The sequence below is a fragment of the Thermobia domestica genome, chromosome 16 (genome assembly GCF_964235325.1).
Source record: "Thermobia domestica chromosome 16, izTheDome1.hap1.1, whole genome shotgun sequence".
Classification (NCBI taxonomy): Eukaryota; Metazoa; Arthropoda; class Insecta; order Zygentoma; family Lepismatidae; genus Thermobia; species Thermobia domestica.
This window is the reverse complement of record NC_137469.1, coordinates 186,488,891-186,516,769: the sequence shown is the minus strand read 5'-3', so window position 1 is coordinate 186,516,769 and position 27,879 is coordinate 186,488,891.

The following is a 27,879-nucleotide window of genomic DNA, read 5'->3' as shown; positions in this document are numbered from 1 at the left end:
CAATCAAATGTTCATCACCAAAGGTGCACTGCTATTTGCATGTCGTATTGCGTTAACCGTGAGTCAAAATTTTGTCTGCAGTAAGTCTGATCGTTATCTCCATTTTCCGTACTATAAACTGTAGAATGTTTTTTGCAACATACTTCATGCCCGTGTTCGTTCCGATAGTCTTAATTTTGTACTTTGCCTTCATATGCATGATACTCTTTAATGTATTTCTCTTTGTCTTCTTTAGTTTTGCACCATGCAGGAAATCCTGAAGATACCTGCTTCATCTGAAGAGAACACTTCATGTAGTCATTGAAAAGATGGTTTGAATTACTAACCTCAGAACAGACTAGCTCGAAATCCAATCTTTGTCATTTTCGTTTTCTGTGATAATAACTCAGTTTATTTATCATTATATCCTTTGTTGTCAGAATGCGGTAAAGCAAATGCGCGAAAACAAATGCGCAGAAAATAAGTATGAATATGTTAAAAGTTTTTCAATGCAATATTTGTTTACGTATTGAATTACAATCCATATATTTTAAATAGAAAAATATTTAATTCCATCTGTTAGAATAACATCATTTTTATTTTTCATTCTGATTGAATATAATAACACTGGTCGGCACGAAAATCCTCCCACGAGGGTGAAAGGGTGTACCGGATAGATTTCGACACGCTGATTACGAATATCTCATCGAGAAAGCTTCAGCACGTAAGGTTTTTTTTTTACGGGGTGCGGTTTCCATAATTGACAGAAAAATCGTATTTTGCTTATTTAATATGTGTTTTCCGTGTTTGGAGTGCATAACTCTGAATTTTTATCTTAATCCAAGAACTGTTACTAGGCTATATCCCAGGAACATTCTTTTCTTTAGCTCACGACCCCCAGGAAACGTACCCGCCCTTGGGTTGCAAAGATTCATTGTCGTTCCACACTGCATACACTAAAACCTAGGCGTTATTGACGGAGAAAGGTTTCGTAATCAACTTCCGATCATTCGTCGGCTCCCTTTTGTCTAGGTGACAGACAGGTTGTTGAAAATGGCGCCAAGATTTACACCATGTTGTCGCGTGAAACAAATATTTCAGTTTGCAGTTGATCTTCATGTTAGAAGGTGATGTTACGCTGTGGCTGTGTATACCGTAGGTGAAAAATATTTCTGCGTGAAATATTGACATTTGTGTTAAACGAATATGCCCAGAACTTGCAACAATTCAACAGATTCATTCTGCTACATATGTTGGGAAGTGATTTTCAAGGTACAAAGTAGGCCCTTGTCACCTTTCCTGAAGACAACCTACCATCTGAACTTCGGGTGTAAAATCGGCGACCAGGATCGCGTTTGGGCTCCGAAACAAAGTTGTAACTCCTGTGCGCGTACTCTCACAGGATGGTTGAAAGGTACAAATAAATCGATGCCGTTCGCCGTACCTGTGGCTTGGCGCGAGCTCCGTGATCATGTTTGAGACTGTTACTACTGCCTGACTAATATAAAAGGTTTCTCAAAAAATATGAAGCATAAAATACAGTACCCTAACTTGGATTCCGCTAGGAGACCTGTGAAACATTATGATTGTCTGCCTGTACCCGTACCACCACACTCATACACCCTGTGCAATGTTTCATCCTATAAAGAACCTGCTGCTTGTGAGGATGTTGCACATCTTCGAGTACAGATTCAGATCCCTATTACGCTCCAATGCCTGACACTAATGAACCACGTGTGAGAAGTCAGGAAAAGCTGAATGATCTGATCAGAGACTTAAACCTTCCCAAGTCTATGGCCCTGTTGCTTGCATCATGACTTCAACAATAGAATTTATTAAACCAAGATGTGAATATATCGATGTATAGGTAAAGAGAGGTGAGCCTAGTTCTTAATTTTACAAAGAATGGTGATTTGATGTATTGCAGTGACATTCCATCGGTTATGGGACAACTGAAGTTGAACTACAACACTGAAGATTGGGGGTATTTGCAATTCCTCTATGATAAGTCTCAAGACAGTGTTACTACACAATCACAATAAAAGTCAGCTATCCCTATTGCTCATGCTGTACATATGAAAGAAACATACGATAACATGCGAAACCTATTGCAGAAAATAAAGTACGAACACTTCCAGTGGTCTGTATACACTGATCTTAAGGTTACTGCCATCCTCACCGGTTTACAAGAAGGTTACACAAAGCACAGCTGTTTCTTATGTCATTGGGATAGTAAAGTCAAAGATCAGTACACAATCACAAAATAGCTGCCAAAGAAACAACTGGTCCCAGGGGAGATTAACGTGGCTAATGAACGTCTTGTGGATCCGGAGAAAATATTCTTACCACCTCTTCATATCAAATTAGGGCTCGTGAAGTTCTTTGTCAAGGCCCTGAATCGGGATGTTGAAGCATTTAATCATCTCAGAAAACTATTCCCAAGTCTCAGCGAGGCCAAGGTGAAAGAAAGTGTTTTTACGGGACCTAAAATCAGAGACGTTTTTGAGGATACTACATTTTCATCTAAGCTTAACGAAGTTGAAAGTGAGGCTTGAAAGGCCTTTCAAGAAGTGCAGTAACTTTCTAGGGAATCATAAGTTACCTGAGTGCAAAACATTGTGGGCATTATAATTGCTTCATTTCTTAACATGGGATATAATATGTCCCTAAAGTTACACTTCCTGTACTGCCCCCTGGACTTCTTCCCTGAAATGCACAGCTTGGGGGAGGTCTCTGACGATCACGGGGAAAGGTTTCACCAGCAAATACCTACCATGGAGAGTCGCTACAGTGGTAAATGGAGGCGCTACAGTGCAGTTCATCGACAGTGATGGATGAAGTAAGAGGATGATCTAGGTCTATGATATGCTTCGTGGAAGATTGTAAGACAGGAAAACAAGAGATATCTGTCCGTTTACAACTTTTGGAAACAGCTGTAGGGGTAAAAACGTCCTGTAACTGAGCAGCAAATGCGTTTGCTTTGTCTTCGTCAGAGAAGAGAGGAGTACCGTCGGCTATTAGAGGATAGGTGATTTTAGTGCTTTTGCCAATAAGTTGGTGAAACCGCTTCCAATAGCGAGAAGGATGTGCTTCCTCGGATAAGGTGTTACAAGATTTTATCCAGTTTCGACGTTTATAAGCAACAAGATAATTACGCACCGTTCTTTGCCATTGGTGATGTAGGCGTAAATATGCTTCGTTCCCAGTTCGATAATATTCTCGAAGATGTCGGCGAGCTTGCTGGATGAGTGGAACGTATGTCGGCGGTAATTTCGGTTTGTGCGGATGCACTTGTTCGGTTGGAATATGATGCTTAGCACTAGTTTGTATTGCCGTTGTGATAGTTGTAAGACAGGAAGCTAACTCTGTCTCGCTAGTTGGAGGCGTTTCACTATGAAGTGCGCGCTCAAGTTCTTGCCGGAAAAGAGGCCAATTTGCTTTATCATATCTCGGAACATAATGAGGTGCGATATCTTGGCGTGGTCGTTGTCCTCGAGTTAGTGTTAGTTTGACTGGATGGTGACCACTCCCAATTGAGTCTAGAACTTCAAGCTGGCAGTCAGTAAGAAGATTCAGAGATGTAATGACAACATCTGGTGTAGTCTGACTTATAGGTCTGGTGTGCGAAAGTATGACATGAAGATGGAGCTGCAGATTGTCAGTTAAATACTGTTGAAAAGCTACTTTTTCACGATCACTACGACTATGAATATTAATGTCCGCCATGATAATAATATTTCGGTAATTATTGGCAATGTATCCAAAATACTCTAACGGGATAGGTTGTCGTGGTCGAATGTAGATTGTACTAAAATTGATCACTATGAACGGAAAGTATATAGAGCAAAGGAGGAATTCCGGGAAAGTTCTAAAAGCCGGTGGATTATACGAGCGAACTGGATACTTAGGAAAAAAGCCTCTTGCAACCCCACCTTGCGCACGAGCCAAGTGATCATGATAGTCATGACGTTCTAGTTTATAGCCAGGAATGCGGGCTACCATGCTCGGTTTTAAAGCAGTTTCATTAAGCGCAAAGTCATTGATGTGTTCCTCCAACAACATTGCCTCTAACAACAGTTTATGCTGCGAAAAGGATCGAATATTGACAAATAAGAAAGACATCCCCATAATGAAATTTACTATGCAGATTGTACTAAACTGCAGTTTCCAGAGATCCAATATGAAAATGGACATAGTTGTTAGAATATGTTGCATGTAGATTGATATGGAAGATGGATTTTGCGGCAGAAATGATGTGATGAAGAATATTGACTCGCTGAAAGTGAAATATATTTTGAAGCACCAGGCTGATGTAGCGAAGAAAATCTTCGATCGTTAGCGGTGGTAAGATGGATTGGTTTGGTTTAGTGGTCGTGTCAGTCGTTTTTAGCGGTACTGTTAGCTCCGGATGCTCGGGAGTTGGCTCTGGTTTAGCTTTACAGCGATAACTGTAGGTTGGGTGAAGTCCACTGCCACAGGTGTTACACTTGGGTGGTCCTTTTAAGTTTGGATATGCTTTGGTTTCATGTAGACCCGAGCAGTATCCACACTTAGATGGATTAGAGCAATTCGCTGTAATGTGGTCATTGTACACCTGACATTTTTCGCAGCGTATAGGTAAACGTCGCTGAGTTTTAGAGGGTTCGACACGATGTATTTTCTTATAAATTGGTGCACCTAATCGTAACAGATAATCGATTGTCTCCTGTTGCTTAAAAAGCACCCGGACCATGTAGGTCGGACCATTATTATTTCGAATACGAATGCATCTGTCTACTGTAATCCCCTCCTGTTTTAGCTCCAATTGGATTTCAGCATCGGTAAGTTCAGGGGAAACACCCCTAATAACAACCGAGAGATATGGTTGTTTGCGAGGTGGTGAAGGTTGTTTCTGCCGTTTATCTGTTAATTTTGTAAGTTTGGCGCTCTTACCGAACATTTCGTAGGATGCTTTGTTGCGAATGGTAATACCAAAATCTGGATCTTTCGATTTCAGAATATAGCCGTTTCTAGTGGGGACGATTTGAACGAGAGTATCCCGTACCCGTGGAACGTATTTCATAATTTGGAGAAAAATCATTTTAGGATTGGTGAACTTTGTATCGTAGTCTGTAAGAATGAAATGATAAAGAGGATTGGTATTTGACTGTGCAGCGGTAGTAGTTCCGTATAGATGTATTTTTTTTGAGGGATGCAGGTTTGAGGAACATCTTTATTGTTTCAAAAGCAGAAGATGAGATTAATCTGCCACTAGAGGGTTTCGCCATCTCTCTTGGCATGGGGTGTGTTTGCATCAATTGTGCCTTTATTTTACTTATAGTTGGGCATTGAGCTGTAGAGAAATATACTAGTGATTAATAATTAATAAATATCAAAGAAACTAATGCATTACAGCAACATATATATTGATAAGTTAAGAGAAAACATAAAGAAAAATTAACATAGGAAAGATAAATATAACTAACTAATATATAAGAAAGATATAATGAATGCAAGATAAATATAACTAACTAATATATATTAAATATATAATGAAGTGAAATGATAAAGAACAGTGAAGGTACTAAGAATGCGACGGAATGAATGTACAAAGATATAAAGCATTAATGGTATTGAATTGGAAGAACGACAGTCGAGTGATGATTATAAATGCAGTGTACTTGACATCACAACACAATACAATTAAATTTGTAAGTATGACGAATGCAGGTTAGTCTTCTGTCTTGGGGCGGCTCAAGACTAATGAGAAAACACTGGGAAGCCCTTGTTAGTGGTGTGATAAATAAACAGTGCTATAATGGAAAAAGATGAGGAATGTCATGATGAATGAGTTGTCGTTGAAAAAATCTGACATGATGGTGATCATTCGGTAGAGTGCGAGCATAAATAGAAAGTAAGATGCTTAGTGGCGTATAAAAGTATCTGAACTGCGATTCTTGCTCCAAATCTATAAATATGGTGTTTAGAAAAATATCCTTGTAGTCGTGAAGGCATTTAGCTATATATTTTCTACGTAATTGGGCAATGTGTTGTACAAGCGGCGGAAAGTTTATCTTGTCGTAGAGATCGTGATTATGGTAAGGTAGTTTGATACGAAATGCTAGCCGAAAGGCATGACGCTCGAGTATCTCTAATCTGTTATAAAACTTTGGGGGGGCTGAACACCAGGCGACATGACGAAAAGTGAGAATACTCCGCATAAATGCTTGATAAGTGTTCAGTAGCGATGTTGAATTTAAGCCCCAGGTTTGACCTACAAGGCGACGAACAAGTTGAAGTCTATTTTTGCCTTTTGTAACAAGTTTCTGGAGTTGTGCTGACCATCTCAATTTATCATCGAAAATGACACCTAAATAAGTAACAGTTTTGGTTGGTCGGAGGAGATGATCACCAACACGTATCTCAAGCAAATTCGGATTACGATGGACTTTACTACGACAACTAGGCGGTAAAATAACTAAAGTTTGTGTCTTTTCTTCGTTAACAGTAAGTCTCCACTTATTGCACCAGCAAAGAAAGTCCGTAATTGTAGTCTGCAAATTGACGTTAATCTGCTGAATTGTTTTATCGAGTGTAAGAAAAGCAGTATCATCCGCATATTGGAAGAGATATGTATGAGGTTTCGGAGATGGTAAATCGGATACGTATAGGATATACAGGAGAGGTGATAAACTTGACCCCTGTGGCACTCCCGTATAGGGTAAAATCGGATGTGATAGAGAGCCGTTGATATTAACATAGGCAATACGGTTTAATATAAAAGAGTAGATAACTTGAAGATAATTTAGAGGAACACCGAGCTTCAGCAATTTATAGAATAACCCATAATGCCATATACGATCAAATGCTTTCTCAAGGTCCATGAATGAGGCAGGACGGTAGTGCTTTGTTATAATGATATGTGATAATAGTGGTAAGACGGAGTAATTGATCATTGAGACTGTAATAGGGACGAAATCCTGTCTGATGAGAAGGTAAAAGGTGATGATCATTGAGATATGGATGGAGACGATGCACCAGTATTTTCTCAAATAATTTTACCAAAGTAGATGTCAGTTGTATGGGCCGATATGACTTTGTGGTGGTGGTTTGTTTGGTTTTAAGAACATGCAAACTTTAGACATTTTCCAGTTGTGTGGATAATATCCAGTTCTTAAAATAAATGTATAAATCGTTGCCAGGAAGAGAAAAAACTGTAGTGAGCACTCTTTGGGGATTCGATAAGATATATGATCAAAACCAGGTGCTGTATTACGTTTCCGCTTTAAAGCATCTCTTATTTCATCTGAGGTAATTTCGTGATTTAAAGGATGTGTTGTATCCAACTCATGGGTGATTGATGGTTGGAGCAATTGGTTGATTGCTGGTTCAGATATGCGGGGACTTAAACGATGTGCAGATAGAGGCGGCGTAAAGACTGTTTGTAAGTGAGATGTGAAAGCGTCCGCTTTCGCCTGATCAGTGTGCAAAGGCTGATCGTCCTGGACAAGAGGGTATGAAGTACTGACTTTCTGCCCAGTTAACAGGTGAAACTGTTTCCAGTATCTTGTGGGGTGTGTTTCGGTGTTCTACTTGTTGCACGTTTTAGTCCACGTAAGTCTTTTATGGGAAACTATATAATTGTGAACTTTGCGTTGCCATCGACGTGCTTGGGCTAAATATTCTGGGTTTCGTGTCTTCTGATATTCACGAAAATACTGTCTGCATTTTCGTACAAGTGTAAGATATTGCGGTGGTAATATTGGCTGATATATTTTCCCATGATACGTAGGGATGTTCTTTGCAGCACTGTCGTTAAGAGCAGTTGTAATGCTATGAACGACATTGTTCAGATCAGCTTCAGAGGTTGGTGGTTGTAACTGATCTATTGTGGTATTGATATCAGTCCGATATTGTTCCCAGTTAGCCTTATATAAGAAAATAGTTCTTGTTAATTGTGGAGACGATGGTGGTCGTGCTTGGTTAATTATCGCTTTTACTGGTAGATGATCGCCACCGATACAGTCAAGAACCGTGATAGAAGTTTTAGCAACTATTGAAGCGGTAGTAATGATAACGTCAGGAGTAGTCTGACTACTCGGCCTGGTATGTTTGGGTATTTGATATATATGGCCACGTAGACCTAGGGAAATATAATCAGAAAACTGAGTTTTCTCCCTGGTGGATCGACTGTGAATATTGATATCCGCTAGTATTAATAATTGACGATAATGCGAGAATAGGTACTAGAAGAAGTCGATCGGAATATCATGCCCTGGACGGACATAGATTGTAGCTACGGTTAAAGCCTATTTGGTAGATATATGGTTGTTACCAAATGTTCAGGCAAGGGGACAAGTGATGGAATAGAATGAGCTCTGTAAGTTAGTTTATGGTAGATTCCAATAACAGCTAGATGTACACCTGTATTTCTTTTTTTTACACTGTTAAACCGCAGACGATAACGTCGTCTCTTCGGGAGTGATATATATGGTAAACATTGGTTATGATTGATACACATATATGGTCTATGAGGTTTGGCTACTACAATAATAAAGAAAGTCACTTTATTCATACAGAGGTGAATTATTATTGTTGCGAAACATGTGATATGAGACAAGAAACACAGATATGGATGGGGAAGTTTGAGATGTAAGTGCTTAAGACAGACAGCGGTCAATGTTTGGTTGAAATAATTAAAGGTATGCTTATTTGAAGAGCGGAGCGAATGATGTGATGAAGTGCATGGACGCCACAGTACACAGGGATGTGTTAGTATTCACAAATGAGCTTATCTTCTCTGTTGGGGCTACTCAACACTGATGATACACATGGGGGAAGCCCTTGTTAGAAGGAAACTCACTGTGCAAACGATGGGTATATGTGCGGATTGAATTCTGATGGATGATAGGTAGCGAAGAAATGATGGTCAGGGTGCTCCGGATGTTTCTGGCCATAGATTGAGAGCAGATGCCGCAGTGGAGGATAGTAATACTTCGGCGAGGTGGAAAAGTTACTATCAAGATATTTAGTGTCCATAAGCGTATGGTGCTGGGTTCTCCATTTCTTATCTACGTAGCGGGAGCGAAGATCTTCCAGATGGCGTGTGATGTGCGGAAATGTGATTCTTTCGTATAAGAGACGTGTGGGACTAGGCAAGCTTATTCGAAATGCGAGTCGCAAAGCGTGGCGTTCTATAATACGTAGGCGCTCGTAGAAATCATCATTCGCACTAACCCAGGCGGTGTGACCATGAGTGAGACATGGGCGAAGGAATACCTTGTAGGTGTTTAGGACGGTATCCGCGTGCAGGCCCCAGGTAGTACCAACCAGGCGTTTCAATAGATTTAATCGGTTTTGTGCTTTCTCTTTAATAGATAGAAGGTGAGGTTTCCAAGATAATTTGGCATCAAAAACTACCCCCAGGTATTTAACAGTAGTGCTGGGGTGGATAGGTACACCTTCTACGTTAATAGCGAGTAAGGATGGATTGCGGCGTACTCGACTGCGTCTCTTATTTGGAAGTATTACCAGGGCTTGTGTTTTAGTACAATTCAATTTTAACTTCCATCGATTGCACCAGTTGCTAAAAGCCTCTATAGCCTTTTGCAGAGAAATGTTGATTTGGTGCATAGTTTTGCAACAAGCCAGCAGTGCAGTATCATCTGCAAATGTGAAGGTGTAAATAGGCTCAGGCATCACGGGCAGGTCAATAACATACAATATATATAATAAAGGTGATAAGGCTGAACCTTGTGGGACACCAGTACAAGGAAAAATTGGAAAAGATAAAATATTATTAATGGAGATATATGCGAGACGATTCGTAAGAAAGTGGTACACCATACGTATATATGCGGTCGGAAGATCGAAGAAGTGTAACTTATATATAAGGCCATTATGCCACACGCGATCAAATGCCTTTTCAAGATCGAAGAGAAGAAGGCATGAGGGTGCAGTTCTATTATAATGGTTCGTGATGATGTTGCTAAGACGTAACAAGTTATCGAGGAGGCTATGTTCAGGTCGGAAACATGCTTGGTGTTTAGGCAACAGATCATGAACTAACAGATGGCTACGGAGTCTCCGGACTATAATGCGCTCAAAGATTTTGCCCAGTGTGGAAGTGAGCTGAATGGGCCGATAAGAAGCTGGATCTGTTTTATCTTTATTAGGTTTCAGAAACATAAGTACTTTTGATACTTTCCAATCAGGTGGATAGTACCCAGTTCGGAGGACAAAATTGTACAGCGTTGCCAAAATATGAAGTAAAATAGCAGGACCTTCTTTAATATGGCGGTAGGTAATTCTATCAAACCCTGGTGCCGTGGTTTTCTTGTGATTTATCACTTTCGTAATATTCAGGGGCGTTATTGGTGCCGTTAAAGGTTGCTGATCATCCAGTGTATGGTCCATGTTAATTCCAAGGTATCCATTATGAGGGTTTGTATATCTGGCAATGCGCCTATAAAGAGTTGATCCATCTCGGAGAGAGGGTTCTGGCGTGAAGGTGGTCTGAAGAACTTGGGCAAATGCGTCAGCTTTCGCAGAGTCCGTGGTAAGAGCAGAATTCTTGTCGAGGATAGGGTAGTGAGGAGTGCTGGTTTTCCCAATTAGCCGGTTGAAATGTTTCCAATACTTAGTTGCATGACTCGCCTCTGCTAAAGCATTAACTGTCTTTATCCAGTTGCGCTTTTTAAATGCTCGGAAGTAATTTCGAACCATGCGAAGATACTGACGATGAAGTCGCAGTGTGGCTTCGTTACGGCTGTGGAGGTAATCCTTGTACGCTGTTCGAGCTAGAGATATGAGAGAGAGATAGTGAGGTGGTAATTTAGGCCGGTAAAGATTACCTGTGGTTTCAGGAATGTGATTTGCACCGCTGGTTTGAATGCTTTGCGTAATGCGATCTAAAGTCATGTCAAACGTAGAAATGTCAGATGGAAGTTGAATATCTGCTAGTGCGTCGTGTATATCCTGCCGGTACATTATCCAATTGGCACGGTCAAAATTTGGCCGAGAACGGAGAGTTTCTTGAGGTGGTTTTGATCGATTAGGAAAAACTATGTCTACCTTTACAGGATCATGATCGCTACCAATAGAATCGAGAACACTGACATCAAGATATGGGATTATACTAGATGAGGCAATTACCACATCAGGAGTTGTATTAGAGGATGGACGAGTTGCTCTCGGCAGTGGGCAAATTTCGCCGTTCATGTGAGAAGTAATGAAATCAGAAAATAAACGTTTTTCAGTAGCATTTCTGCTATGGTAGTTAATGTCAGCCATGATAATACAGGAGCGAAAATTAGTATCCAGGTATGTGAAAAACGAAGTAGGTATGCGAACATGCGGTCGAACGTATATGGTTGCTACAGTGATAGGCCTTGATTTAAAATAAATGGTGACAATATTATGCTCCGGTAGAGGTTCGGTGAATTTGCGATGAACGGTTTTGATAGGTAACTTATGTATAGTGCCAATAGCTGTTCCGCCATTTGCTCTCTGTCCCGGTGGTCCATCGTGGCGTGTGAATTGATAACCAGGAAAATAAACGGATTGTTTTGGAGTTAGGAAAGTTTCATTTAAGAGAAAACTGTGGACCTTATGTTCATGTAATAATGCAGTAAGTATTTCTTTCCTGGTACAGAGTGACTGGATATTAAGTTAAAGAAATGTTATAATAAAGCCCGTATCCATGATGTATGTCAGTTAAACTTGGGTTGTAAGAGGATGAATTTGAAAATGCACTGTCTGTCCAGAGTAGGTTGCTTTGACATCCAGGTTATAGAGTATTTTAGTTGCATATACAACTTTGTGGATTATGTGGGCCCGCAAGAAAGGTTGGATGTTCTGGAGAGCAAGACTAAAGAAGCGGATCATGTCTTCGACTGTAACGGGTTCTCGAAGAGAATTATGCGGAGGCACTGGCGTATCTGGTGTACGTAAAGGCCCTACTAGGTCGGGTTTAGTAGGCTCTGCTTGAGGTTTGGCCTTACATTTGTAGCTATAGGTAGGATGTGCATCATGGCAGGTGTTGCAATTTGGTGGCGCTGCTCCGTTAGGGCAGTCTTCAGTAAGATGGTTTTGACCACAGTAACCACATTTAGAGGTATTCGGACAGTTAGGTGTCAGGTGCTGGTTATAAACCTGGCACTTTTCACATCGAATCGGAAGAGGTGGAGGTGTACGAGACGGTTCTACTTTATGGCGGTGTTTAAATATGTAGGCACCATATTGTAATAAATGGTCAATAGCTTGCTGTTCGTTTGTCAGAACTCGAACTAGATAGGTCGGACCAGTATTGTTGCGTATACGAATACATTTTTGAGTGTCCACGCCTTCAGCAGTAAGTTCTTCTTCCACTTCCGAGTCAGTTATCTCGGGATCGACACCCTTGATGACGACGGATAACAGCGGTGGTTTCCTTGGTGGTGGACCTTGCGTCTGGCGTTTCGGTTGTAAGACAGTAATATTTGCATTCTTGCCAAAGATCTCAAAGGAAGCCTTGTTACGAACGTGTCTATGAAAATCTGGGTTCTTGGACTTGAGAATGACACCATTGTTAGTGAAACGAATCTCTGTTGTTTTCAATCGTGTTGTTGAAGGCATGTTGACATGTTGCCTTCAAGCGGGCATGTTGAAGGTTGGATGTCCATAACAAGTACTGGTCATCGTCAGTATTAACATTGGCCGCCTCAGGAGCAGACCCCGAACGGGGACGCTTATCAACTGACTTATCGGAGGTATCGGATTCCCGCCTAGTGCGCCTACGTTGATCCCTAGGCTGGGGAACTACAGGTGGTAGCCTATGCATTGGCCCAGCGGCCCTACAAAGTGATGGAGATAAATGTAAATGAATAGGTGATGTTCGGAACCAGCCAGCAAGAAATGAAATGAAGTGAAGTGAAGTGAAATGAAATGAGAAAAAATACAGGTTTTAAACCTCCAAAAGGCATATAGACCTTTTGTCCACCCTGTAAAAAGCGTATTTGCACCGATCTCATAAATACGTATTGCAATACTTCGTCATCGGAAGGTACAATAACTGCTTTAAGACAGGTTAGGCTTAACCCAAAGTAATTATGAGATGTATTTCTATTTTTTTTATTTTTTTTGAAGTGCTAGCCATAGGCTAGCTCCCTTTTGGAGGGCTACACCCTCTCTTAGGTGTGAGAAGTGAAGGTAATATGGTAAAGATGTAACGCATGGGTGGGCTAAGAGTAATTTATTTATTTATTTATTTATTACTAGAACTAGGACATTATAATCTTTCCGATCATAATCATACTTGAGTGGTAGGTGTAGTTTTAATAACATGAGAGCAGTAACATAATAACGATTGAACACAACATAAATATGAATATGATAATTATAGAAATATATATATAAGTGAGAAAACAAAGCAAAACATGAAAACAATAGAAGTGCCAAAAGTAAGATGTGATAGATTATATAAATAGATGAATGAAACGTTACTTTACATATATAAGATTGTTGAGATGTATTTCTTTTCTTTTCTTTTTTTTTTTTTACTGTTCAGCCGTCAAAGGGGTTCACCCTTTCTTGGGAAAGAGAGGAGGGCAAAATTTACGGGAGAAAGGATAGCAATGGATGGTCTATGGATAGTTTGGGATCAAAGGGGTATTATTTATTAATCTTTATGAAGCATCAATTGTGTCTAGCAATTTCTACATAGAAGATTTCTCTGCGTTTCAGGATTTTTTAATTAATCTTTATTAAGCATCAATTGGTCTGCATCAATTCCAAGGTGTAGATAGATCTGCATTCCAGGATCATCGCTTGCTGAAAGAAATATTGACATATACATACATAGACATAAAAGAAGCGAAAGTGACGAAGATGATACAGATGAAATAAAAGAAACGATAACAAAAAACAAAAAATAAATAAATAAATTATAGTAGTTAAGTGTAGGCAATGGGCATGTATCGGGTTTATATGAAATGAAGTGCAGTAGACGAGACATCACTTAGAAGTTGTTAAAGTAACAAATGAGAATTATCTTCTGTCTCGGGGCAACTCGAGACCAATGAGTGACAAGTAGAGGCCCTGGTTAGTAAAGAAGGATATCACAAGTGCAAAGATGGATAAACGTAGTGAGAATAATGATGTGGATGATATATGTCATATTGTAGTTTGTGAGGATCATTGGCAGGGAGAGTCTGAGAGTACAAGGTCATAAGATGTTGAAGAGGAGTATATATATATTTTGAAGGAACGTCATGAGCCATGTCAAGATAGATAGTATCAAAAAATACAGGATTATCGGAGCTCATGCGCTTGGTGATGTAGTTTGTGCGTAGAGACTCTATATGGTGTAGAATAGGAGGAAAGGTGATACGGTGGTAGAGTGGAGCCGTAAGGAAAGGCAGGCGAATGCGAAATGCAAGGCGAATAGCGTGCCTTTCGATAATCTGGAGGCGTTCATAGAAGGAGGCTGGTGCTGATATCCACGCAGTGTGCCCATGAGTTAGAAGAGGGAATAAGAATACTTTGTATGTGGTAAGAATGGTATGAGAGTGCAATCCCCAAGATGTGCCAACTAATTTTCGAGTCTGCGTGTGCTTTGTAATTGAAGTTTCCGCTCGTGTGGTTTCCATTGAAGTTTGCGGTCATAGACTACTCCTAGATAAGTAATCTGCTTCGAGGAAGGTATGGTAGTACCATCAATGGTCAGGTCGAGAGGATTTGGGTTTCGTCTGATACGTGAGCGTCTTTGTGGAGCCTGAAAGACTATTGCTTGCGTTTTGTCAGAATTGACAGTCAGTTTCCAATGAGTGCACCAGTCAAGAAATGAATTTATAACAGGCTGTAAAGTTCGATTGATATGCTGTACAGTAGTGCCCAAGCATAGAAACGCCGTGTCATCAGCAAACTGAAAAACTTTTACTTTTGGTGGCAAAGGAGGCATATCTGCTATGTACAGAAGGAATAACAGAGGTGCTAGAACGGAGCCCTGAGGTACACCAGAGTGTAGAAAGATTGGATATGATAAAGCGCTATTGATAGTAACGTAGGCAAGCCTAGAGGTAAGAAATGAGAGGACGAGCCGTATGTAGCACATTGGAAGGCGGAAACGGTGAAGTTTATACAGAAGCCCCATATACCATACCTTATCGAAGGCTTTTTCTAAGTCAAAGAGTAAGAGACATGAGGGCCGAGATGAATTGTAATGATTGCTAGTAGTAGTGGTAAGCCGAAGAAATTGATCTGAGAGGCTGATGGCAGGTCTGAAGCCGGCTTGGTGAACTGGCAAGAGGTTATAGGTAGTGAGACGGGTATGAAGGCGGTTCACATGGAGATGAGGCAGGGTCACTTGATCAGAATTGGAGATGGATGGACGCTGCGATTGTTTCGGTGGACTCTTGAAGGCCTCCGTATAAGAAAGCTTAGGTGGTGAGCGAGAGCGATCTCGAGGGGGTGAGTCCTCGGAAGATTGAGAGGTGCTTAGGGGTTTGGTACGCTTTTGAGACCTAGGAGCGTCACGGCGTGCTTCTCGTGGAGGTCCCATGACAGTTGACGGAAGGCCTTGATGTTTGCCTTTAGATGACGAGAAATTCGGGGTCTTAGGCATTTGGTCGTCGTTAGAGTGACGTCGGAAAGGCAGAGCCTTTCGTCAGTTGAGCGCTACCCGGAAGGAGGAAAGAGACCACTGAAGACGTAAAATGGATGTTATCTATAACTCGGCGTACCGCTAACACTGAAGTGTAGCGTCACCAACTAGAGGACGTTAGTAAATGCCTGACGTGTCGCAAGCACCAAAGGTGCAGCGCCCCGTGCAGATTTGAGCGGACTGTACGACCGAGTTAGTAACTATTAACAAAGCTAAGAGATTATGCGACTCGGACCGTAAGGCCAATGTCGATTCTAAGATCCTCCGCAAAGCTAATACCTAACTGAAACAACAATTAGCCTAGATAATTAGTACGACAATAAAAAAGTAGATGGCTATAGTCGCCAGATGAGTATGATTGTAGTTTATTTATTTATTTATTTTTTTTTGTAGTTCAGCTCAGCTCAGCTTGAAAGTGTAGTTTTGTGTCGAGTATCGGACAAAAGTCCCTGACTCGATGACAGCTGTAGAAAACAAAATGATTAGACCTTTGGGGGGTGAGTTAGAACATGAGATACGACGACGTCATGTGGCCTTCAACTGCAACTGTAGCAGTGAGGGGGAGAGTGTGGGTAAAGAGTTATGCTACAAACGTGGCGTCCTGTAAGTTCGTCGGTGTGTATGCGCTGTGCCAATGGCTGCAATAGCGGGGTTGACGTGGCGGGGGAGGTTGGCCCAAAAACGAGTATGGTATTGATGTAACACGTCCCGGATAGGATATATGTTTAAGTCCTCTAGAAGTTGACAATTACGCGTATATCGGTCATGGCCTGTTATGATACGAGCTGCCCTGGTTTGCACACTCTCGACCGTGCGCAAGTGACTGAGTGCCGCATGTTGCCATGCTGGACATGCGTAGGTGATTGTGGACAAAATTACCATTTTAAAGACGTGGAGTCTTGTTTCATGACTTAAGGCACTGCAACGCAGAATAGTATAGAGGGCAGACAATTTTCGAAGGACTCGGTGTTTAATGTCCCTGATATGAAGACCAAAAGTAAGGCCTCGATCTAAGATAACTCCCAAGTATTTAGCATGCAGACGGTGTGGAACTTCAATGTTGTTATGATATAAACGATGGATGGTTCTGCTGCGTCTTTTGCTATAACAGACTCCAACGATTTATCCGCGTTGATTTTTAGGCCCCAGGTGGTAGCCCAACGTTGAAAGACATTGAGTTGCCGCTGCATGTAGTGGTAGGAAAGACGAAGATTGCTGCTGTTCGTGAAGAAAGCAGTGTCATCGGCGTATGTTGCAGGAAAACAGTGTGGCACAATGGGTAAGTCTGCGGTGTATAAGGTGTAAAGCAGAGGCGAAAGAACCGCGCCTTGAGGCACACCAGCTTGAATTGGTTTGGGAGCAGACTTGGTCTGTCCCACATAGACATGGAAAAAGCGATGAAAGAGGTATGAAGTGAGGAGTTTGAGATAAGGTAAAGAGAAACCTTGTAAGTGAAGTTTATAAATGAGGCCTGGTAACCACACTTTATCAAACGCCTTCGAGATATCAAGGTATACGCCTACAACATATTGTCTTCGATTAAAAGAGGTAGTCAGATGGTCGACTACCCTCACTAATTGGCTTGTTGTGCTGTGGTTAGCACGAAAACCAAATTGATGGTGGGGGAGTATATCTAGAGTGGTGACGTGCTCGTGAAGTCGGGCGAGAAGCACTCGTTCGAAGAGTTTGCTCACATGAGATAATAGGCTAATTGGTCTATAGTTGTCTGGGAGAGTCGGATTTTTACCTGGTTTAGGGAGAAGAATGACTTTCGCTTCTTTCCAAGCACGGGGAAAGTAGCAAACCTGAAGGATGCCTGTAAATAAAGCAGCAAGATACAGAAGTAGCTTCCGTGTCCCATGTTTCAGTAGTTCTGGGCGGATCTGATCAACTCCAGGCGCTTTTTTGTTGGGCAAGTGACAAATTTGACGCTCAACTTCCGTTGGTGTTACGACCTCAGGCAGGGGAAGTATTGGTTGAAAATGGAGCATGCGCATAGTGGCCCGAACGTCCTGCCGAATGTGAGGAACGACAGGAGTCGCATTAGGTGTAAACTGGCGCTCTAGAGATGCAGCAAATAGGTCTGCTTGCCCTTGGTCGTCATGTATGACCCCATGCGGACCTTGCAGTATTTGAGTTTGACGAGAAGTCTCTCGGCGCTGGAATAGGCGGGAATACTGCGAGTTTTTAGTGTCATTAAGTGTGACCCCACGAAAAAGTGTCTCCCAGTACTGCTCGGTTTCTCTTCTAGTGATTGTCTTGATTTTGCGGCTTAAGGTGTTCCATAGTGTTTTGTAGAGTGGATGTCTAGTGCGCTGCCAAGTACTTCGAACCCAGCGTTTCAGACGGATATAAAGACGAAGTAATGGAGAGTCACAGTGTGGATCGGACTGCGAGTCAGGAATTATTGATGTGCTGAGGGAGTCAGCCGTACGTAGAGCAAGTGTGAGATGGGCGACCGCCTGATCAATTTCCGCAGGAGAATTTGGGCGAGCGGCTATGTCGAGCAAAGAGTTTAATTCCTGCTTATAGACATCCCAGTTCGTAGTTCGGGAGATATGAGCGGGTTCAGGACGGGAGATATGACGATGCGAAATTTTGAAATGGACTGGATCATGATCTGAGTCCAGTGCTGAGATCACGTAAGGACGTGTAGCTAAGATGGTATCTTTGCTTAGAACTATGTCCAGCACATCCGGTTCTCCACCTGCTTTAGGATGGTGAGTTGGATCAGGTGGCCCATAGGCGATGAATGGAGATGTGTGCAGATACCGGTGTAATATTCGTCCGTTTTCGTTGGAACGTCTGGAGTGCCATTCCCCATGTTTTGCATTGAAGTCCCCTGCCAAGATGATCTTGGGGCCCAAGGTCGAGATGGCGTCGAAATCATTGGGATCTAAGTCATGTGCTGGAGAACGGTAGCCCGTGACCAATATGAGAGGAATCCCAGGGAGGAAGACTTCTATAGCAAGAACTTCTAGTGTGTGTAACGGGTGTAAAAGAGTTGTCTAGCCTTGAAACTTCGTTTCAGGGCAATCAGTAATCCTCCTTGGCGTCCTTGAACTCGATCGAGGCGAAATAATTGGTAGTTGGGCAGTCTCCAGTGTGTAACCTTGGCAGTGAAGTGAGTTTCCTGTATAAGTATGATATCGACCTGATGTTCTGCTAGAAAACGAATTAGGAGACGCTTCTGGTCCGTAAGACCATCCGCATTCCAGGTTACAACAGTTATAGTGTGATGAATGAGTGGTTGGTTAGAAGCAGCCATCAGCAATCATGTCAGCAAATGTCTCTATGACGACAGCAGCCTTGGACGCAAGATCCGTGGCTTCCCGAAGTCTAGTAAATCCTTTCTTGATATGAGAGATAATGCGGCCAAAGTTGAAGGTTTTGATGTAAGTGAGGAGTGAATGGAGATTAAAGTCATTAACGGATGGTGTAGATGCACTATCTGGTGTGCTGGAAGTAGAGGGAGCATCCTGATTTGCTGGTGGATTTCGGTCGATGCGAGGTGCCTTATTGTCCAGTGAAGTTGATACAGTAGGACCGGAGCTGCGGCCAGAAGGAGTTGATTTCTTGAGAGCATCTGAGTATGAGCGAAAGACGGGACAACCGCGATAATTGGCTGGGTGGTCCCCTCCGCAGTTTGCACAGGTTGCTGGCGTAGATGCATCTGGTTTGGCACAGGCTTTAGTAAAATGACTTTGCCCACACTTGACACACTTAGGTTGAGCTTTGCAAGTGTCTTGTTAATGACCAAGACGTTGGCAGCGGTAACACTGCAGAACACTCGGCGGCCGATAAGACTCAAATGAAACTTTATAATGAAGCAATCCTGATATGTTGTAGATCTCCTGTATATTTGGAGTTTTCTCGAGGGAGATGAGAAAAAGTGGCATGAGGACTCTCTTTCCACCAGTGGGGCCCCGACGAGACATTTGATGAATCGTGAGCGGCTTAAAACCTAAAGTGAATAGTGCAGACTGAAGATCAGCGACGTCGGTATCGATGGGTAATTTGCGAACGACAACCTTTACGGGTCGGTCACTTTTGGCGATGCCAGTAGCGTATTCAGTTTTCGTCTGTTCGCAGTAGTTTTTTATAGTTGTGAAATCGTCCCTAGAAGATACCTGAATCACATTACGTTCTTTGTTATGCCGAACCTGAGGTGATTCTCTGAGGGTCTTGGAAAGGCTTTTGGTAAAGTTGTGTTTTTGATGCCGTAAATGTAAATCGGAGGTGGTTTAATCTCTTTGGTGCTTTTGGGACGTGGCTCTATTACAGGAGACTCGTCAGCTGTGAGAGTAGAGAGAGGCTCAAATCGGTTGCTCATCGGTAAAACAGGAAAGTCTGATAAATGTTGTTGGCTCAGTGTGGACTCCAAGGACGAGCGACTTCGCTTGGGTGTAGTAACCAGGGTAAAGTCCATGGCATTGTCGTCCTGCGGTGGAGCAAGGAATGGAAGTTCAGTGTTCGACCGGTTAGTCGAGGATGATCGTGGCTTGACATTAGCGCCGGAGGTGGAAGGCCGCCCCAGCGGAAGGAAGTCCTCAGGCCGGTATTGAGATCGGCTGTCTATCTTCGTTGGGATTTTGGTCTTCTTCTTCGAGATGACTGGCTTGGACGTAGCCATCGTAGAAGCTCAGATGATGAGTGAAGCTGAGATGTCAAATGTATAAGCTACCCTCCGAAGAGGAGAGTAACTTAAGAAATCGTTTAGCCAATAGAAATAGCAAGGTCGTCAACAGATAATATCAATTTGGTGCCTTAACCTCCGTGGAGGTATTAAATATAACTCGACGGTTGTTTCCTCAGCCTCAAAGAGGCAAGTAATCCAACCGTATGTACGAAGTTCGCGACTAAATAAACCAATGGGGATGGAATACCTAAGTGACTTGGTTATTTTTCTCCGCCAGCTACGGATACCCTATTTTTTTTACCTGGTTAGAGATTCCAGGTGGCCAGTTCTTTGTAGTTTTTATTTATTTATTTTTTTTTGCTAGTCGCGGTCGACTAGCTCCCGCCCAAAGGGTACCGCCCTTTATATCGGGAAGTGGAGTAATGGGATCGTGAGGATTTTGAGAGTGTGGATGGGTATTATTATTTTTATTAAACTTTATTCAACATCAGTTTATACACAATCATAAATACAGTAGAGATACATTAATTCATTTGATTAAATAAGCATAGATTAAATAAGCATGGATGTGGGTGCACATTATGGCCTTTAACCATAATCATAAATTAAGGTGGATGGAATGAATGGAAATGAGGTGCACCAAACGTCACAACATCGGGTATAGTTAGCAAAACAGATGCGTGTTATCTTCTGATCCGGGAGCGACTCCGGATCTGATGGAGACAGGGGAAGCCCCGTTAGACAATAGGACTACTGTGCATAAGATGGAATGATGCAAGGTGATGCCGTGGCGGTGATGTAGTCTGTGATGAATAGATGGTCTGGACTGTCGGGGGGAAGGGAGAAGTGGTAGAGGGTAAAGAGGAGGGAAAGCGGGGTATGGCGTAGAAGGATATTGGAAGGATGTAAAGCGAAATGATGCATTGTGGCTAGAAGCATGGGGTGATGAGTTTCAAACCGAGAAGAAATGTAGCGGTGTCGCAATGTTTCGAGATGGTAAAGAATGTGGGGAAATGGAGTGCGGTCATAGAGTTCGTTGGTTGGGCTGGGAAGGCGGATTCGGAAAACTAGTCGGAGGGCATGCCGTTCAAGAATTTGTAGTCGAGTATAAAACGAGGGAGCAGCGGCAATCCAGGCAGTAAAACCGAAGGTAAGAACGGGACGAAGGAAAACTTTGTAAGTGGTTAAAAGTGTTCGGGTGTTTAGGCCCCAAGTTGTACCAGTGATGCGGCGTAAAAGATTGAGACGATTGTAGGCTTTGGCACATATGGATTTCAGATGGGCTGTCCAGAGAAGTTAGCCGGATTGCGATAGACGCGAGTGCGCTTGTTCGGAGGAAGAAATATGATTGTTTGTGTTTGGCCAGCGTTTAATTTCAATCTCCAGCGTCTGCTCCAAGCGAGAAAGGTGTCAATTGCAATCTGCAGTGTATATTGATCTCTTGGACAGTGTTTGCGGTTGCGAGGAAGGCTGTGTCATCGGCAAACTGATATTGCCAGGTAATGGAGGAAAATCGGCTACATATAACAGATATAATAACGGAGATAATGATGAACCTTGAGGAACTCCAGAATGCAGGAAAATGGGGTGTGAGAGGTGGTTGTTGATAGATATATAACTAAGGCGGCAAGAGAGAAAGTGGAAGATGAAACGGATGTAACACAGAGGAAGACGGAAAGAGAGGAGTTTATATATAAGACCAAGATGCCACACCTTATCAAAAGCTTTTTCCAGATCGAATAAGACAAGACAGGAAGGTTTGGATGTATTGAACTGCAGTGTAATATGGGTTGTAAGGCGCATAAGCTGATCATTAATACTATAGGAAGGGCGAAAGCCTGCTTGCGAAAGAGGAAGTAAATTATGAGCGGATAGATGACGGTGCAGACGCGTAACAAGGATACGTTCTAGAATTTTGCTAAACACTAGCGTGAGCTGAATGGGCCGATACGAAGAGACAGCATGTGTAGGCTTGTTTGGTTTGGGAAACATGAGAGTGATCGAGGATTTCCAAGAAGTCGGAATGAAGCCTGTGCGTAAAATAAATGTATAGATAGCAGCCAGTAAATGAAGAAGAATATATGGAGCTTCTTTGACATGTCGGTAAGAAATACGATCAGCGCCTGGAGCCGACTAACGTTTTCTGGCGACTGTGATGCGGATATCTTCAACCGTAATAGGAGCAGTAAAATCACTATTTGCAGGGAGATGGTGGCTGGAATTGGGTTGAAGATCTGGTGTTGAAAGATTGAGATTATCGGCTGGATGGCGGCGTAGAGACGGATCAGGTGAAAGAGGAGTGAAAATTCCTTGAAGGTAATCGGCAAAGGCGTTAGCTTTCGCTGTATCGTCAGCAAGGGGTTGGTCTTCGTCTAAGAGTGGGTAAGGTGTGCGAGATGAACGGACAGTGAGTTGGTGAAAACGCTTCCAGTATTTTGTGAGATGAGTGGTGGTGGAAAGATCATTCCAGGTAGTGATCCAGCGGCGGCGTTTATAAGCAACTATGTAGTTATGGAGAGTGCGTTGATATTGACGGTGGAGGCGGAGAGACTCAAGATTGCCTGTGTGAGTGTAGTCTCTATATTGTGCCCGGGAACGCTCGATAAGCGTTAGATAATGAGGAGGGAGAGCTGGTTTGAAACTATGAGCGGTGCGCATTGGAATGTTTTGGGCAGAGGCTGTGTTGATGGCAGCAGTAATAGTATCGAGCGCATCATAAATATCGTCTTCTGTAGTGGGTGCTTGTACAGTTTCTAGTTGATGTTCGAGTATGGTGCGATAACCATTCCAGTTGGCTTTATCAAACATTGGATAAGAGCGAGGAGGTTCAGAAGTAATACTAGAAGCAGGACGTGGCGTTGTGATGGTAAGAAGTATCGGTACGTGATCACTGCCAAGAGGATCTAGTACATCAAGTCTACAACGAGTTTGGAGATTAATAGAAGTAATAACATCATCTGGCGTTGTGTTACTACTAGGTCGAGTAGGTTTAGGTAACGGATGAAAGTGTCGAGAAGTACGTGTTAGAAGGTAATTGTGAAAATCTTGCTGTTGACGGGGGGTGCGACTGTGAAAATTGAGGTCCGCTAGAATGATGTAAGTGCGATAATTGTCTGAGATATATTAAAGAAACTGATATGGGAGAGGATGTCCAGGGTGAATGTAGATTGTTGCAACCGTGATGTTGAGTTGGTTAAAATACAAGGTAATAACTAAATGTTCAGGTAATGGCTGAAGGGTAAGAGTAGCACGGCGGAAAGGAAGAGTTGGCGAAAATCCAATAGCTACTCCACCACAAGCCCTTCTTGCTGGAGACTGGTTATCGTGTCGCAGCATGGTATAACTTGGTAAGTGTACTTGCTTGCGGGCCGTAAGATGAGTTTCGTTTAAGAGGAAACATGAAATATGTTTTTCAAACAGGAGTTGTTCAAATAAGATCTTATGTTGCGGTAAAGAACTAATGTTCATAAAAAGAAAATTAATATCCATAATAATTAAAAGCAGGATGATGTGTGAGAGAGTGTTAAACATCGGTTTGCAATGGATCTGAGTGGAAGTAAACAGTTTGTCCAGAATAAGTAGCGGTAAAATTGATGTTGAGGATGGTTTTGGCAGCTTGTTGAACTTGACAGAGGATATGGTTGCGCAATAAAGGATGAATATTTTGAAGTGTAACAGTGATAAACGATAAGAACTGTGTAATTGTGATTGGCTCACAGACATCGTGGGGAGCGGAAGCTGTTTGAGTAGCATGTGGTTTCAGTGGTACGGTTAATTCAGGCTTGAATGGATCCGCAGTAGGTTTAGCCTTGCATTTGTAGCTGTAAGTGGCATGTCCAGTTTCGTTACAAGTGGAACATTTAGGAGTTTCTTTGAGATTAGTACAATTGCGGGTGCTATGAGGGCCAGTGCAGAAACCACATTTGAGTTGATTAGGACATGAAGCGGTCGGATGGTCATTATATACCTGGCACTTTTCACAGCGCACAGGAAGAGGTGCAGGAGATCGAGACGGCTCGACACGATGACGTTTGCGATAGATGAAGGCCCCATTTGAAAGAAGAGAATCGATGGTGTCGTGTGAGTTGGTTAGTATACGAACCATGTATGTGTTTCCCTGAGCGTTTTTAATACGAAGACATTTGATGATAGAATGACCATCAAGTTTGAGTTCCTGAGCGATTTCTTCGTCTGTAAACGAGGGGTCAACACCTCGGATGACGACAGACAGAGCAGGTTGTTTGCGTGGTGGCGGCGGTTGTTTGGCTGATGGAGTATTGAGCTTAGAAATAGATGCATTTTTCCCAAAGATTTCGTACGAATAAGTATTACGGATTGTTGAAGCGAATTTATCGTCTGGAGTTTTAATGATGATGCCTTTCTGTGTATAGATGATTTGAGCGATACTTGTCCGTGGGATGTATTTGGTGATACAATGATAAAGCTTCTTCAGATCGAGGTATTGAGGATCGTAGTTGGTGAGCAAAAATGAATAAACAGTAGGTTTGAGAGATGTAACAGCAGAAGTTTCAGCGTCCATGAGATGAGATGAATTTGAGTCAGTTGATGATTCACTGAGAGTGTGATGGCGCTTTGCTTGTGGTGACTGAGGCTGATTATGATGAACTTCGCTACGTGAGGTGCGTTTAGAGCTCTCCCTTCGCTTGTCGGCAGATGCTGACGGAGCGGAGGGGCCCAAGGAAAGATGAGTAGAAGCGTGAGGTCCAGTAGCCATGATGCTGGTGATGATTTCAAAAAACACAAAACAGCTAATAAGGTTTGGTAATCAGGTAGAAGCCACTCATTCGGATAGTGGCTTAGGTGAGGAAATGTCCCAGTCTAAACGTGTCGCAACGAGCTACCCTTGGCTGAGATAAGTCTGATAGCTGTTGCTCAGCGAATATCTGACGAGGAAGTCCGAGGATCGAGGAAAGGATTTTCAAAAAAACAGCTGATTGACGTATGGTACGTCACAGCTTTTAAGTTCGCTTTTTCTAGTTTTTTTAATTGCTAGCCGAAGGCTAGCTCCCTTGCGAGGGTTACGCCCTCTATCCGGGTTGAGAGGTGAAATTATTGGGGCAAAGAGGATATTGGAGCTGGTCTAAGGGATATGTAGGAAGACTGGAGCATCATTTAATATATAACACTTTATTATATTTCATCTTTATTTCATTATATTATACAAGTATGGTATCCACTTGGTCATTATGATCTTGTGATCATAATCATTAGGGGAAAGATGATGATGAGGTGCACTTGACAGGACAAACACAAACAAGTTGTTAAAAACACGAATGCTGGTTATCTTCTTGTCCAGGGGCTACTCTGGACAGTGATGAAGACGAGTGAAGCCCTGTTAGTATGATGAGTTCACAGTGCAACATATGTGGGCGAGACGTGATGGGGAAGATGGTCGGAAGCATAGGCAGAAGTGACAAAATGATCGGGGTGGTCAGGTGGAAGTGAAATTGTTTTCAGATAAAGGGAGAAGAGCAAAGATAGAGGGCAAGTGACTAAATTATATCCCAGATCGTAGTGGCGGTCGATGTCCCTGGTGTCCAGAAGTAAAGGATGTCTTTGCTGAATGGATGTCTTTGCTTTAAGGTAATGAATTTGAGCCTTAACTTTTCTATGTGATGAAGTATGGTAGGAAAAGTTATGCGGTCATACAACTCCTGCGTTGAACTCGGGAGCTTGATTCGATAAGCTAAACGGAAAGCATGGCGTTCGAGTACTTTCAATTTGGCATAGAAAAAAGGCAAAGCACTAACCCAGGCAGGGTGGCCGTACGTCAAGATGGGACGTAAAAATACCTTGTAGGTATTCAGGACTGTATTAGGCTGTAATCCCCAGGTGGTTCCAATAAGACGTTTAAGTAGATTTAGTCGATTGTAGGCCTTGCGAATGATTTCTTTCAAATATGGCCGCCAAGTTAAGTGATGATCTATAGTGAGACCTAGGTAAGTAACCTGTTTGGCGGTTTGAATTCGTGTGCCATCGACTCTGATGTTAAGAAGGGTCGGATTTTTTGTATTCGAGAGCGCTTGCGAGGTGGAATAAAGACAATTGCCTGCGTCTTAGTGGAGTTGATGTGAAGTCGCCACGTATTGCACCATCGAAGGAAGGAGTCAATCGCTATGCTGAGAGAAGAATTAATCTGTTGAATGGTCCGGGCTGTGCAGAGAAAAGCAGTGTCATCAGCATATTGAAAAGTGTGCACATTGAGAGGAAGTGCCGGCATGTCAGCTACAAACAAAAGGTATAGAAGGGGTGAAAGAGCGGAGCCTTGAGGTACACCAGAGTGAATAAAAATAGGATGAGATAGAGAGCTATTGATGGTTACGTAAGAGAGGCGGTTAGAAAGAAAATGAAAGATGAAGCGGAGATAAGAGAGTGGAAGCCGGAAGCGGTGAAGTTTAAACATGAGAGCTAAGTGCCAGACTTTATCAAAAGCTTTTTCGAGATCGAAAAGAATGAGGCAAGACGGACGTGCAGTATTATAATGATTCGTAATGAGATTTACGAGTCTGAGTAATTGGTCGTTGATGCTAAAATTAGGACGGAAACCAGCCTGATTCACAGGTAACAGATTATGGGTAGTGAGATGAAGATGAAGTCTGATGACAATGATGCGTTCTAGGATTTTACTAAATACGGAGGTTAGTTGAATCGGTCGGTAGGATGCAACAGAAGCTGGAGGTTTGTTAGGCTTTAGAAACATGAGGGTAGATGAGGTTTTCCAGTCTGGGGGAAAGTAGCCGGTACGGAGAATGAACGTATATATATAAGAAAGAAGGAGGAGAAGACAGTAAGGTGCTTCTTTGATGTGGCGGTACGTTATCCGATCCAGACCAGGAGCTGTATTCTTTTTGCGAGTTACAACAGATGAGATGTCAGCAGTAGAGATAGGAGCGGTAAGAGGATTATTACCGGGGAGGATAAGCGTTTCACTTGGTTGTAGATATGGTGCTGATAACTTTAAGATGTCAGTAGGATGCCTCCGGGGAAAGTCTGGTGAAAAGGGTGTGAATGTAGTTTGGAGGTGGTCGGCAAAAGCGTTGGCTTTTTCTTCGTCAGTATGTAGCGGACAGTCGGTAATTAGCAATGGATAAGGCGTCCGGGTAAGCTTGCCCGTTAACATATTAAAACGCTTCCAGTACTTAGTTGGGTGGGAAGTTTCTGCTAAGGTGTTGCAAGTCTTTACCCAGTTACGGAGTTTATATGCCTTCACATAATTTCGGACTGTGCGCTGGAGCTTGCGATGATGTCGAAGAGCTTCTAAGTTCCCAGTGCGCTGGAACTCACGGAAGAATTCACGGGAACGGTGTATTAGAGATAAGTAGCTTGGTGGTAAGCGAGGTTGATACCTGGTTAGTGCAGTGGTTGGTATGTGGAGGTCAGAAGCATGACGGATAGAGCTGGTGATGTCGGAGAAACGATTATATAGATCCTCTTCTGTTGTAGGCGGCTCAATATGGGGTAAGTCGGCGGTAATGGTTGAACGATAATCTTCCCAGTTTGCTTGGTCGAAGCGTGGAATACGACGAGGTTCTGCTAATTCTCGAGGAGTAGGAGCCTGTGGTTGATCTATGTGAAGCTTGATGGGAAGATGATCACTACCAATGGAATCTAGTACCTCAAG